The sequence below is a fragment of the Eriocheir sinensis genome, chromosome 4 (genome assembly GCF_024679095.1).
Source record: "Eriocheir sinensis breed Jianghai 21 chromosome 4, ASM2467909v1, whole genome shotgun sequence".
Lineage (NCBI taxonomy): Eukaryota > Metazoa > Arthropoda > Malacostraca > Decapoda > Varunidae > Eriocheir > Eriocheir sinensis.
This window is the reverse complement of record NC_066512.1, coordinates 2,510,866-2,515,900: the sequence shown is the minus strand read 5'-3', so window position 1 is coordinate 2,515,900 and position 5,035 is coordinate 2,510,866.

Sequence of the window (5,035 nt, the reverse complement as noted above, 5' to 3'; positions counted from 1 at the left end):
CTCCAAATGTCTAAAAGTACTCACCACTTCACCGTGGATAGCCTCCAAAACATCAAACGGATCACCCTTGCTATGACGCTCCATGAACAGGTTAAACTTGCGTGTGAATATACCTCTTGCTGTCCCTCGCTCCTTCTTCAGCGCAGCCTCAATCTCCTTCATGGCTTGAAGTTGAAATGTAGGACGAATATAGGCCAAGCGTTGTCAAATCGTTTATTTCAACCTGTATGGGCAGCATGGCATGAGTCATTCACGAAACTTTACACACAGCCTCACGTAGTAACATTAGATGAATATTTCTGAGCCAACAATAACAATGTAAACAATTCCTATACACACAATAAATGATTAGATATAACTCACTTCATTGGCCTACGGCCCAATCGCCCTAGTCCCGGTATATCAGACCGTTACCAGCTTGCCTCAGCAGTTTGGCGACGACCATCACCACCCAGGTATCACCACCTATTAAGACCCTAACACTGTACCCTGGGCAGTATTGCCACCAACTAATCATAAATATAATTACAAATCACAATATCCCAAACATTTCACAGTCAATGACTCAACACCTGTAATTCCCAAACCCCAAAGATAAAATAGATAAATAACTTACTTAATTGGCCGTCAGGCAGTACCAAGTACCCGGCATACAAATCACCGTCAGTACACTGACCACCACCACCTCCCTACCGAACCGGCGCACACACAAAGTCCTACGCCACCCGTCAATACACAAACACCAAACACATGGCACAAAATCCTGGACAGGGAGGTGGTGGCGGTGGAGTAAACACTGGAGCACAACTGACTCCTCACAATGGCTGCACCCTCCAGGAAGGCAGAAACGCCACGTCATCAACAAAATACATTCAACAAGCGCACGAACAAAGAAACATATCAATGCGCACACAAACATATCATTTATGATACAATATATATATATATATATATATATATATATACATATATATATATATATATATATATATATATATATATATATATATATATATATATATATATCATATATATCATATATATATATATATATATATATATATATATATATATATATATATATATATATATATATATATATATATATATATATATATATATATATATATATATATATATATATATATATATATATATATATATATATATATATATATATATATATATATATATATATATATATATATATATATATATATATATATATATATATATATATATTGTGTGTGTGTGTGTATATATATATATTTTTTGTTGTTGTTGTTGTGTGTGTGTGTGTGTGTGTGTGTGTGTGTGTGTGTTTTACAGCAAAGGAGACAGTTCAAGGGCACAAAAAAAGTAAACATTAATATAAAAAAAAGCCCGCTACTTGCTGCTCCTAAAAAGAATCCAAAGAGGTGGCCGAAAGATAGGTCAGTTTCGGGAGGAGAGGTGTCCTGATACCCTCCTCTTGAAAGAATTCAAGTCGTAGGCAGGAGGAAATACAGATGAAGGAAGATTGTTCCAGAGTTTACCAGCGTGAGGGATGAAAGAGTGAAGATGCTGGTTAACCCTTGCATAAGGGGTTTGGACAGTATAGGGATGAGCATGAGTAGAAAGTCGAGTGCATGCAGTTAGCAAGTTCAGAAGAGCAGTCAGCGTGGAAATATCGATAGAAGATAGAAAGAGAGGCAACATTGCGGCGGAATTTAAGAGGTAGAAGACTATCAGTATGAGGAGAAGAGCTGATGAGACGAAGAGCCTTAGCCTCCACTCTGTCCAGAAGAGCTGTGTGATTGGAGCCCCCCCACACATGAGATGCATACTCCATACGAGGGCGGACAAGGCCCCTGTATATGGACAGCAACTGTGCAGGGGAGAAGAACTGGCGGAGACGGTACAGAACGCCCAGCCTCGAGGAAGCTGATTTAGTAAGAGATGAGATATGAAGTTTCCAGTTGAGATTTTGAGTTAAGGATAGACCGAGGATGTTTAGTGTTGAGGAAGGTGATAGCTGGGTGTTGTCAAAGAATAGGGGATAGTTGTTTGGAAGATTGTGTCGAGTGGATAGGTGGAGAAACTGTGTTTTTGAGGCGTTGAAGGACACCAGGTTCTTCTTGCCCCAATCAGAAATAATAGTAAGGTCTGAGGCTAAGCGTTCTGCAGCCTCCAGCCTTGAGTCGTTAAGTTCCTGTAGGGTGGGTCTTCTATTAAAAGAAGTTGAATAATGCAGAGTGGAATCATCGGCGTAGGAATGGATAGGACAGTTCGTTTTGGAAAGAAGATCATCAATGAACAACAGAAAAAGAGTGGGAGATAGGACAGAACCCTGTGGGACACCAGTGTTAATAGATTTAGGGGAAGAACAGTGACCGTCTACCACGGCAGAAATAGAACGGTCAGAAAGGAAACTGGAGATAAAGGTACAGAGAGAAGGATATAAACCGTAGGAGGGTAGTTTGGAAAGCAAAGATTTGTGCCAGACCCTATCAAAAGCTTTTGATATGTCCAGCGCAATAGCAAAAGTTTCACCGAAACGGCTAAGAGAGGATGACCAAGAGTCAGTTAAGAAGGCTAGGAGATCACCAGTAGAACGCCCCTTGCGGAACCCATACTGGCGATCAGATAGAAGGTCAGAAGTGGAAAGGTGCTTTTGAATCTTCCGGTTAAGGATTGATTCAAAAGCTTTAGATAGACAAGAAAGTAAAGCAATAGGACGGTAGTATGAGGGATTGGAGCGGTCACCCTTCTTAGGTACAGGCTGTATGAAGGCATACTTCCAGCAAGAAGGAAAGGTAGATGTTGACAGGCAGAGGCGAAAGAGTTTGACAGCACGGAGGCACAGTTTTTAAGGACAATAGGAGGCACTCCATCAGGTCCATAAGCCTTCTGAGGATTGAGGCCAGAGAGGGCATAGAAAACATCATTTTGAAGAATCTTTATAACAGGCATAAAGGAGTCAGAGGGGGGATGAGTAGGAGGAATATGCCCATAATCGTCCAGAGTGGAGTTTTTAGAAAAAGTTTGAGAGAAGAGTTCAGCCTTAGAGATAGATGAGACGGCAGTGTTGCCGTCAGGACTGAGGAGTGGAGGGAAAGATGAAGAAGTGAAGTTGTAGGATATGTTTTTGGCTAGATGCCATAATTCACGGGAAGAGTTAGAGAAAGCAAGGTTTTGACATTTTCTATTAATGAAAGAATTTTTGGTTAGTCGGAGAATAGATTTGGCACGATTTCGGGCAGAAATGTAAAGTTCATAATTAGCATTAGTTTGAAGGCTCTGGTACCTTTTGTGAGCTACCTCTCTATCATTGACAGCACGAGAACAAGCGTGATTAAACCAAGGCTTTGTAGCGTGAGGAGGAGAGAAAGAACGAGGAATGTATGCCTCCATTCCAGAGACAATCACCTCTGTGATGCGCTGAGCCCACACCGAGGGGTCTCTACCCTGGAAGCAATAATCATTCCACGGAATGGAAAAGTACATCCTCAGGTCGTCCCACCGAGCTGAAGCAAAATGCCAGAAGCATCGCCTCTTCGGTGGGTCCAGAGGGTGTACTGGAGCGAAAGGACATGATGCAGAAATAAGATTGTGATCGGAGGAGCCCAACGGAGAGAACAGTTTGACAGAATAAGCAGAAGGGTTAGAGGTAAGGAAGAGGTCTAGAATGTTGGGCCGATCTCCAAGACGGTCGGGAATACGTGTAGGGTGCTGGACCAACTGCTCTAGGTCGTTGAGGATAGCAAAGTTGTAGGCTTGTTCACCAGGATGGTCAGTGAAAGAGGATGAAAGCCAAAGCTGGTGGTGAACATTGAAATCTCCTAGGATGGAGATTTCAGCGAAGGGAGAGTGGGTCAAGATGTGCTCCACTTTAGAATTCAAATAGTCAAAGAATTTTACATAGTTGGTAGAGTTAGGTGAGAGATAAACAGCACAGATGTATTTAGTAATAGAATGACAGTGAAGTCTTAACCAGATGGTGGAAAATTCAGAAGAGTCAAGGTCGTGGGCACGAGAGCAAGTGATGTCGTTGCGCACGTAGGCGCAACATCCAGCTTTGGATTGAAATTTAGGATAGAGATAGTAGGAGGGAACAGAGTAGAGATTGCTGTCAGTAGCCTCAGAAACCTGTGTTTCAGTAAGGAGAAGGTGAGGTTTAGAGGCGGAGAGATGATGTTCCACAGAATGAAAATTAGAGCGAAGACCGCGAATGTTGCAGAAATTGAGAAAAAAGAGGTTCGAGGAGTTATCAAGACACCTCTCGGGTCGGCAGCCAGAAGGGGAGTCCTCCCTGTGTGTGTGTGTGTGTGTGTGTGTGTGTGTGTGTGTGTGTGTGTGTGTGTGTGTGTGTGTGTGTGTGTGTGTGTGTGTGTGTGTGTGTGTGTGTGTGTGTGTGTGTGTGTGTGTGTGTGTGTGTGTGTGTGTGTGTGTGTGTGTGTGTGTGTCTGATATCCGAAATCTTTCTGGTCGCGCCAATATTTTATTACAGGTAGTTGGCTTGGTGGTGCAGCGAACATCATGGGTGGCCTCAGTGGTGCACCTCATGCTGCCTCAAAGGACCGAATTGTTGGATTTCACTACAACGTACGAGCACAGCATCAACCTTGCTTTTGCTAAGGCGAAACCCTCGTTGAAGCCACGGTGGCAGAGTCTTTACTATCCACTGTCCACCGAAGTATGGTCCTGTGTGCTGGGCGTTCTGCTGCTTACCCCTCCGTTCTTGTACTTGGTAGGTGGAAGAAAATGATATGTTCTTTTAGTCATATCACCATTTTGAAACATTATTGGTTCTCAAATCTCTCTCTCTCTCTCTCTCTCTCACACACACACACACACACACACACACACGGATATATTTTATTTCTCACGTTCCGCCTATGCTGCTGGTATGCTTTCTTAGTGAGGCATGGAGGCGCCCTAGCCCGTTATGACGGAGTGTTTAATGGGACCCATCTTGCTTGGCTCATGTTATCCCCGGGATCTTTTTTTTTTTGATCCTCTATTTTGTGAAACAACCTATTGTCCGGGTTGATTC